Source organism: Coregonus lavaretus, assembly GCF_964263955.1.
Source record: "Coregonus lavaretus genome assembly, chromosome: 6".
NCBI classification, from domain to species: domain Eukaryota; kingdom Metazoa; phylum Chordata; class Actinopteri; order Salmoniformes; family Salmonidae; genus Coregonus; species Coregonus lavaretus.
The window spans coordinates 12,930,012-12,940,572 of record NC_139993.1 but is presented as its reverse complement, the minus strand read 5'-3'; the positions used below and the strand labels follow the sequence as shown (position 1 = coordinate 12,940,572).

General features: G+C 41.7%; 1 protein-coding gene across 2 annotated transcripts in view; it reads left to right on the top strand.

Annotated features, from left to right (window-relative positions):
- The first annotated feature begins 9,078 nt into the window (after positions 1-9,078).
- Positions 9,079-10,561, top strand: part of LOC311130631 (equilibrative nucleoside transporter 1-like) — a 51,168-nt gene continuing 49,685 nt past the window's right edge. Inside the window, exon 1 of one of the 2 annotated variants that reach the window (XM_084163422.1) lies at positions 9,079-9,314. The gene's annotated coding sequence lies outside the window, so the exon portion shown is untranslated. The remainder of the gene's footprint in view (positions 9,315-10,561) is intronic. The other variant, XM_084163420.1, reaches the window with a different exon arrangement.

Sequence of the window (10,561 nt, the reverse complement as noted above, 5' to 3'; positions counted from 1 at the left end):
TGTGGCGGTCCTCATGAGAGCCAGTTTCATCATAGCGCTTGATGGTTTTTGCGACTGCACTTGAAGAAACTTTCAAAGTTCTTGAAATTTTCCGGATTGACTGACCTTCATGTCTTAAAGTATTGATGGACTGTCGTTTTTCTTTGCTTATTTGAGCTGTTCTTGCCATAATATGGACTTGGTCTTTTACCAAATAGGGCTATCTTCTGTATACCACCCCTACCTTGTCACAACACAACTGATTGGCTCAAACGCATTAAGAAGGAAAGAAATTCCACAAATTACCTTTTAAGAAGACACACCTGTTAATTGAAATGCATTCCAGGTGACTACCTCATGAAGCTGCTTGAGAGAATGCCAAGAGTGTGCAAAGCTGATTAGTACATGATTCCATCTGTGTTATTTCATAGTTTTGATGTCTTCACTATTATTCTACAATTTAGAAAATTATAAAAATAAAGAAAAACTCAGGAATGAGTTGGTGTGTCCAAACTTTTGACTGGTACTGTACATACAAGCATCCTGGCCCTCTTCAGGTGTCTTTTCCTCTGGACTCTGCATGGGCATCTTTTGCTTGCATCGATGTTTAGGCTGTAGAAGAGCCAAAATTACATCAGTGTGACTAGCTACCTTTACAGATTGGAGAAAAAAATCTAAATATTAAATATGAAACAAAATTAGCTAGCTAGCTACGTAGCTACAGTCTAGGTTCAGAATTGTACTTACTGTATTGTTGTGGCTAGCTAACCAATGTTAAAGCCAGACTCAGTAAGTGCAAAATATAATAATGCATTTTAGATTTTGGTTTATATCTTTCAAATAAGAGATATTAAGTCTTAATTTTACTTATTCAGTGCTTTGATGCCACAGCATTGGAAATACATGTACCAGAGCTTTTTCCCATTCCCCCCCCTCTAATGACCATATGAATTGATCAATAGTTGTAGCTAAGTTAGCTAGCTAGCTGTCAGCATAGCTAGGTCTATGAAATATTTACAGCAAATAATATTACCATCTACTAATTGCTATTCTTACATAGAGTATATTTTCTGTCAATTGCTGGCAGCACCATTTCACCAGGACACATTTCTGGTACAGGTAAATGTACTTGGCGGATAAAGATGATCCTGATTATTGAATGATTGCTTTAAGGATAAACTGCTACCTGAACATGGCACACATTGGCCTACACAAAAAAGGGAGAGTCAGGGGCGGAGGTCCAGGGGTCCGTGGAGGATTACTGAGGGCCACTGTAGAGACAGGGGCCCATGTAGAGAGCAGGGCCCATGTAGAGAGCAGGACAAGAGGATCAAACAGGGCCAGGGGAGTGAACAGGGGGAGAGGTCGAAGGGGCAGAGGCAGAATCTGGGAAATATCCCTGGCTGACAGGGAGAGAGTTGATCATCGTCGTCAAGATAGACGTGCACAGGTGGGGGTTTGTAAGCCACATTACACGATGTCTGATTAGTCTAAACCAAATCTAGACCAGATTGTCAACTCTGGTACTCATGTCAACCAGGAAATATAGCTTTTTTTTTTTTTACTCATTAACTGTAGGTGTATCTTGAACAGCTACCGGAGAGAGAGAAACATGGTGTCTTGATGATGAAGCTGGAGAGGACACCAGGAGCACTTTTTGATGTGGTCCATCTCATCCAGGTCAACCAGGGAGGTGGTGGAGGTGCGGAGGGAGGCCCTTTTTGGTGCACCTGTGGCAGGTGTCGTGAAATGCCAACTGACATTGAGAAGAAGTGCTGTGGTGGGGAGCTAAATACCTGTATCAGTACAACGCCGCACATATACATTTACTGCCTGGAGCCTGGAAATCTGAGGAATATCAGGCTTTATAGGAATTATCTGTTAGCCCTGGATGACAGCGAGGAACAGGGAGAAGACCATGCAGAGTAAAGGCATGCTGCCTACTGGCAGTTCATCTGTTCGCAGCATGGCACGCTTCGGCAGGGCCACAGAAATGTTATTCCAAGCTGTTGCGTGTGGAACATCAGAGACCCTTTCCCTGACCCTTATGGCCAGTATAAAGGAATCACTCCTGGAAGACTGACCTAGAGAATTCAGTCCATGTATTTTGAACTGTTTTGTTTGTTTATTTTTGTGTATGTGTTCGCTAACTCTAACCCACTCTAAAACAACTGATGTTACAGACAAAGGTTGAAGTGCAAAATTATTTATTTGTTCTACAATAAAAAATATATGAAACAGAATCATAGAACAACTAATTTGAAGGTGTGTAACTACATATTTTTAGACATAAGACAACATTCATGAGTGACAAAGTATTCATAAGGAATATATCAGGATCTTCTTTTAGAAAGTCAACCCCACTGTAAAATAATATGACACTTTTGTGTAGGTTACCACTGCATACAAGTTTAAAAAATAGGCTATTATTAGTTCGAAGTCATGCCATCTTACCTGACCGACACAGTCGAGCTTGAAGCAATGCCAATGCTAGACAGAGCATGCACTTAGAATGCTCCAATCTTTGGCAGGGGTGGATGTGGATGGACCTCTTAGTCCCTTCTGGTAACTATGAGGAAAATACGAAAGGTTTTGCCGCTGCAATATCAACCACATATTCTCCAAATTAGACACTATTTGGCTAACTTTCCTGGACTAAATGGGTTGCTCAATGTTTACATAACGTTAGCTAGCTAGCCAGGCTGGGTAGTAATGTTACACATCACACAAACGGTAACAAATTGACAGTTGGTGTACAGTAGCAAGCTGCGGTGTCATTGTAGTTAGCTAGTTAGCAAAGAATAAAAGAGCAGATCATGTCACTTTGTACTGGTAGTTAACAACTTTGTAACCATTTACAACTACTTTGTTTCAAGAGTGTGTCGTAGTAAATATTAAAATGTTATAGCTTGGTCTGACTAAAATCTTGTGCATGACCCATTTTAATGTTAGGAGCTTGTTTTCAATCAATGCTGTTCCTATGCAAGAACAATGGACAGAGCCAATATCTTCTCAAGGTCAACACCCACGCCACAGGCCACAATCTGGTTGCTCCCCACGAGAACATACACACATTCACACACACATCTCCATGCATACGCACACTCATCCTCACGAGTTACGCACACACACAAACTGCACTTCCTTCTACTGGTCGGTGCCTAGGGCAGAGGACTCTGCCGTGCACAAAATGGGGCTTCTACTCTGGACAGAGCAGACCCGCCTCCTACGCCTCCGGAACCAATCAAGGGACTAGAAGAAGGACCCCTTCCTTTGTGTTGCATTGTATAAAGTAATGCTGAAAACTCTGTTTTTGATCCCTTTTCAACTGTCTCCATAAGAGGCAACTGAAATGGGTCCATGCATGTAGCTTGAGCAGATACCAGCTATCTCTGTGTTTAATAAACTGCCTTTTGCTTAAACATATTCCTCTCCGTCTAGCGTCGTTGGTTTTGTACTTCCTCTCCTTATGGTTTCACCAACAAGTGTCACTGTTAGAAGTAGACGTTACTTAAATAGTTCGCTTAATTAGGTTATTTTGCCGGCTAGTCATTGACGAACACATAATCAGCTAACGTTAGGAAGAAAGCGGTTGTATCTTTCAGTGCCAAGCATACCTGTCCAGCACAAACGATGATATTTTGGAATCGCGTCTAAGATGGAGTTGACTCCGGAGCTCCCTCCACCTTTCAAAACTGTTACCGATATTTACTCTTGACCTCCCAATATCTTGTTGTTGTTTTCGGTTAGGGTTTTTTCTCTTCGGTTGATAGTAACACTCAAAATCTTGGGTAACAGGGCATTTCTCTGCCATTTCCTCAGACCACTACTAAGAGTAAGACTGCGTTGTACAAGTGAGCTGGCTTGTCGCGAAAACAATGTTTTGGATAGCCTTGCTATGTATGTCTGACGCAAACAGATTCCATTGATTTGTTTTGTCGCCCTAACATAACAAATAATTAACATACAGTGCATTCGGAAAGTATTCAGACCCCTTCATTTTTTCCACAAAATGGATGAAATTATTTTTATTTTATTTTTTCATAATGACAAAGCAAAAACAAATTTTGGGATATTTTTGCACATGTATAAAAAAAAACGGAAATATAATATTTACATAAGTATTCAGACCCTTTACTCAGTACTTTGTTGAAGCACCTTTGGCAGCGATTACAGCCTCAAGTCTTCTTGGGTATGATGCTACAAGCTTGGCACACCTGTATTTGGGGAGTTTCTCCCATTCTTCTCTGCGGATCCTCTCAAGCTCTGTCAGGTTGGATGGGAGCGTTGCTACACAGCTATTTTCAGGTCTCTCCAGAGATGTTAGATCGGGTTCAATTCTTGTCCCGAAGCCACTCCTGCGTTGTCTTGGCTGTGTGCTTAGGGTCGTTGTCCTGTTGGAAGGTGAACCTTCGCCCCAGTCTGAGGTCCTGAGCTCTGGAGCAGGTTTTCATCAAAGATCTCTCTGTACTTTGCTCCGTTAATCTTTTCCTCGATCCTGACTAGTCTCTCAATCCCTACCACTGAAAAATATCCCACAGCATGATGCTGCCTCCACCACGCTTCACCGTAGGGATGGTGCCAGGTTTCCTCCAGACGTGAAGCTTGGCATTCAGGCCAAAGAGTTCAATATTGGTTTCATCAGACCAGAGAATCTTGTTTCTCATGGTCTGAGAGTCCTTTTGGTGCCTTTTGGCAAACTCCAAGCGGGCTGTCACATGCCTTTTACTGAGGAGTGGCTTCCGTCTGGCCACACTTCCATAAAGGCATGGTTGGTGGAGTGCTGCAGAGATGGTTGTCCTTCTGGAAGGTTCTCCCATCTCCACAGAGGAACTCTGGAGATCTGTCAGAGTGACCATTGGGTTCTTGGTCACCTACCTGACCAAGGCCCTTCTCCCCTGATTGCTCAGTTTGGCTGGGTGGCCAGCTCTAGGAAGAATCTTGGTGGTTCCAAACTTCTTCCATTTTAGAATGATGGCCACTGTGTTCTTGGGGACCTTCAATGCTGTGCCTCGACACAATCCTGTCTCAGAGCTCTACGCACAATTCCTTCAACCTCATGGCTTGGTTTTTGCTCTGACATGCATTGTCAACTGTGGGATCTTAAATAGACAAAGGTGTGTGCCTTTCAAAATCATGTCCAATCAATTGAATTTACCACAGGTGGACTCCAATCAAGTTGTAGAAACATATCAAGGATGATCAATACAAACAGGATGCACCTGAGCTCAACTTTGAGTCTCATAGCAAAGGGTCTGAATACTTATGTAAATAAGGTATTTCTGTTTTTTAAACCTGTTTTTGCTTTGTCATTATGGGGTATTTTGTGTAGATTGATGAGGAAAACAATTTATTTAGTCCATTTTAGAATAAGGCTGTAACGTAACAAAATGTGGAAAACGTGAAGGGGTCTGAATACTTTCCGAATGCACTGTACATGGGATTTAAAGGCCCAGTGCAGTCAAAAACTAGATTTTCCTGGGTTTTATATATATTTCTACACTATGAGGTTAGAATAATACTGTGAAATTGTGAAAATAAAAAATGTCAGCCTGTTGTGGTAGGATGAAGTTTTGGCCTGCCTGGTGACATCACCTTGCTGTAAATTAGTTAATATACCAATAAGAGAGTTCCAAACCTCTCTGCCAATTACAGCTAGTTTTCAGTTTTCCCCTCCCCACTCAGACCACTCCCAGACAGTCCTAACAACATTTTTGCTTGATAAATTGCTCTTATTTTTTGGACCATTTTAATTGAAAGCAATCATAGTAAGGTACTTAATTGTTACCCAGAAATGATTTGATATTGAGTTACAAATGACTGCATTGGACCTTTAAAGCGCCTTTCAAGAAACCCAAGGACACTGTACAGCAAAAGAGTAAAAAACAAAACAAGAATAAAACAATAGAATACGTTTTTTTTTAAAGATACTTAGCTTAATCTAGAGCTGAGTAAGGGCTGAGCTAAACTGAGGGGAAAGCCAGACTGAACCAGTTGTTTTTTTGTCGGTTATTGAAAATGGTGATAGAGTCAGAGTTGTGGGTGGCTGGGGGGAGAGAGTTCCAGAGTTTTGGGGCAACGGCGCTGAAAGCCCGATCCCCCATGGTGCACAGTCTTGTTTTGGGGATGGTGAGTAGTCCAGAGTCAGAGGAGCAGAGACTGCGGTCTGTGGAGGAGGTCGGAGATGTATGAGGGGGCAAGGCCATGGAGTGCTTTGTAGGTGAGGACTAGGATCTTGTAGGCAATCCAGAATTTGACTGGGGGCCAGTGAAGGGGTTGCAGAGAGGGGGTGATGTGTTCCCAGGGTTTGGTGTGTGTGATGACCCTAGCAACAGAGTTATGGATGTACTGGAGCCTATCCAGGGCTTTGCTGGACACCCCGAATAGGACTCCATTGCAGTAGTCCATACGTGATGTTACAAAAGCGTAAATGAGGGTCTGTGCTACCGGGTCCGTGAGGGATGGTCGGAGTCGGGAGATATTACAGAGGTGGAAGAAGGAGGAATTGGTGTTGGACTTAATTTGGGGCTCGAATGGGAGAGTGGGGTCCAGGATGACACCCAGGTTTCTGACCTCTGATGATGGGCAGATGGAGCAGCAGTCAATGGACATCACGAGGTCACCCACTTTCTTGAGGAGAACCTTGGGAGCGACCAGCATGACCTCAGTTGTATTGCTTTTGAGTTTGAGTAGATTCGATGTCATCCAGTTTTTTATATCCTGGATACAGTCGATCAGAGACGGAGGAGGGAGGTGAGAGGTGGGTTCAGTGTGGAGGTAAATCTGTGTGTCATCCGAATAGCAGTGGAAGTTGAGACCATGGCGGATGATCTGGCCCAGGGGAAACGTGATGAACAGCAGGGGTCCAATCACAGAACCTTGAGGCATGCCTTGGTTGACAGGGGTTGAGGGGTATTTGGAGTCTCCAAAGGACACATACTGCTTCCGGTCAGCCACGTAGGACGAGAACCAGTTGAGTGGCATTCCGGTGATGCCCAGGACCGTTTCCATGGGGTCGAGGAGGATGATGTGGCAGGCGAGAGTCAGTGGCAATGAGGAGGTTGTTGATTACATTTACCAGTGCAGTCTCTGTGCTGTGCTTGGCCCGTAACCCTGATTGAAGAGGTTTGTACATGTCATGGTTGGTCAAGTGACAATGTAGTTGGGTAGCAACTGCTCGCTCCAGGATTTTGGCTAGAAATGGGGAGTTGGAAATAGGCTGGTAGTTGTTAAAGTTATCCGGGTCCATTCCTTGTTTCTTTATGATGGGCATGACAGCAGCCATTTTGAGTGCAGGAGGAACATTTCCAATCAAGAGGGAATAATTAATAATGTCGACCATGAGAAGGTACAGGGAAGGTAGGCATGCCTTTACCAGAGACGTGGGCATGGGCTCCAGTGGACAGGTAGAGGATTTGGATCTGGTGACCAACTCTGTGATGTGGGCCACATCAACAGGAGAGAGAGCAGAGAAACAGCAGGCTGTGGGGGTAGTGTTAGCCAGAACCTGGTCAGGGGGCATGGTGGGGGATAGCTGAAGCTGCTGGTAGATGGATTACATTTTTGCGCCACAGATATTGAGATGAGCAAGATGCAGACTTCGCTCTCACAGTCACACACAGTATCTGCGCATGTACACAGGTTCGCTTCACGCTGTTACAGCGTGGTAGCCAGGGCACCAAAACATTTACATTTTACATTGTAGTCATTTAGCAGACGCTCATATCCAGAGCGACTTACAGTTAGTGAGTGCATACATTTTTTATTTATTTTTTATACTGGCCCCCGTGGGAATCGAACCCGTTGCAAACGCCATGCTCTACCAACTGAGCTACACAGGACAGCAGAGAAGTTGAGCCTCGCACTTCAACGCTCTTAGTTGTTGTGGAAATTGACCCACTATCCTGTTTACTTTCTGCATCTACATCATATCGCTGACTCTACAACTCGGCAGCCTGAAAGCGGTAGAGTTCGGCAGTGGAGTTCCTTATCTGTGTCATGTCTGAATCCTGATCCAGTCTTGGGGCAGACCAGTGAATGGTCCGGGGGTAGAGTCCGGGGGCCCTCTCTGACGCTGTGTAGGTCGAATCAGTGCATTCTGTTAATTTATAAAGCCCCTTTGCAAAAGTTCCCACATTACCTAACATAGACATAGTTACTAACCTATAGAAGTACGAGATACCATACCAGCTCACAGGGATGGCTAACGCTTGAAATTCCATCTGTCACTACAGGTTTACGTAAAATGGCTTTTAGTTTCTTAGCATCTCACTTATGGAACAACCTTCAGAATACCCTACAGTTGGACACATTGGTGACAACCTTTTTTAAATATATATATATATATATGTTTTTATTTGTGTTTTTTTGATAAGGCTAACATAAGTGCAATATAAAGGTGGGAGCAATAATAAAAATATTCCATACTGCAATCTTAATTTTCTTCTGTTTTTAATTGAAAATAAAACTTTTGAAGGTGACATAATGCTTCACTTCATTGATGTAAATATAAGTGAAATTATGTACGTTTGAAATTTGGCCATAGAAAGTAGGTTAGGTTTAAAGTATATTTTTTTTTAGCATATTTTCGACTTATCAAGGAAGTTTTTTAGTGTTTAGTATTTTATTAGGATCCCCATTAGTTGTTGCTGAAGCAGCAGCTACTCTTCTTGGGGTCCACAGACTGTTTCATCCAAACAGTTTGTTTTAGTAAGTTTGTTGGCTGGTTATTTAGCATCCAGCATCTATTCAAAAGCATTTTAACTTCCATGAATCGGCACGATAGTGCCACCAACGAAGAAGAACAGCCTATGAACTTGCCCCCCCCCCACCCCCCCAGCATATTGGGCTGAAACACAAACTCTTGATTGTGACTTTAAAAGAGAGCCTGAAACCTAACTTGATATATGTACGCACAACTTTGACTTTAATTTAAAACATGTATTGTTGACATCAATAAGGATTTGGCATACAAAGTGAGGTTACTGAGAAAGACAGTTGTTGAATGGAATGTTTTAGTGATTGCATGACAGGAAGTATAGGAGTCCCTAGCCGACCTGGTTAAATATTTAAAAAGCCTTCCAATATTTGTGTTCAAGGTGCATTTGATTTAGCTTGAAGCTTGCAATTTTGGATCTATTCTATTTATTCCATAATAGGTAGATTTAATATAAAGTATTGTAAAGTATTTCAGTAATTAGTCATTATGGAGGTGGCTGTCTTTTTTACCACTCCCATTGAACACAGAGCATTTTAGATAAGGCCCTATTGGTCTTTGAACTTCAGCTGTTGAGACATCGCTCGCCGGGGAACATAGTTCTGCTAGACGATTGCAAGTAAGTATTCACTCTTTTCCTTTAGCTTATTTACTTTTACTCAAATCATTTGTCTCACTTACAGACAATCTTTCCTCAGTTTGTCATATTTAGAAAGACCACACACTCACCAACACCTATCTTAGAAAAACAGTACAACTACAATGTTTAGCCTTTCTCACACCATGTGAACACATTTGTCAGACCAGCAATGATCAATAATATGGACAATTAGCTCCATTCTGCATGTTTCAGCAACTTTTCCTCGACTGCCAGTGTCTTAGTATTTGTTTATGTGGTGGAACTTCTATCTGATCTCAAAATGTGTAATTATTGTCGCCTGTTATTGTTAGTGATAGTAGACAGAAGTAAATATACATACATTGTTGAATATCGTTTAACTGCAGCTGACATCTACATGGATTTTTAAAAACATGTTAGTTGACTTTGACAGAGAGCTAAAGCAAGTATCCAAATATGGCAATATGTTGTATACAGCAAGATAAAGCTTTATCCTTCTGCCATGAATTACATTTTTTACAACAATATATTGTTTTCTTTGGGAAGTAAGAGCTTTTAATTACCTTCTTTTTTATTTTAATCAAGGAAAGTACGATAAAGGTTTTCCTGTATGCACATTGAAGTCAATCAGCTATTTCATCCAGGATAAAAATGCACTCATGGTCAATATCTTTATCAATCCTGTTAATGATTTCCACTCTGAATGTTAATGGGGACTAGCATGGATAGAGCCTTACATAACATTTTGTTACATGTTGAAATATCATAAAATATTCCTTAAAATCAATTCACACATTTCATTTTAACAGTGATAAAAAATATCAGACTCTCGCTTGTTGTGCACTTCAACAGCAAGAGTTTCAGAAAATATTTCACACCCTGATTATGTAAAAAAAAAACATAGTAGTCATAAACTAGGCATGCTAAAGAAAAGTTTCTAGAGTATGCAGCAATTATATTCTCTCGTATAAGTAGTCATTGAAAAATACACTTGTCTCTTTAAGGGGAAGGAAGAAATGTGACATGAGCATGAAAAAACCAACTAGCACAGGACTAATAAATTGCGTAATAGAGAAACTGCAGAGCAAGCGACAAGGACTTCTCCAAGAGCTGAAGTCAGGGTATTATTGGTTCGACTAAGGTTGTTCAATGAGGTATTTCAGAGAAATTGATAAGACTACATGTGTAGTGGTTGAATTGAAAGAGAGAAAGAATACAATAACTCCATGACTTCAGTGTATGACCAA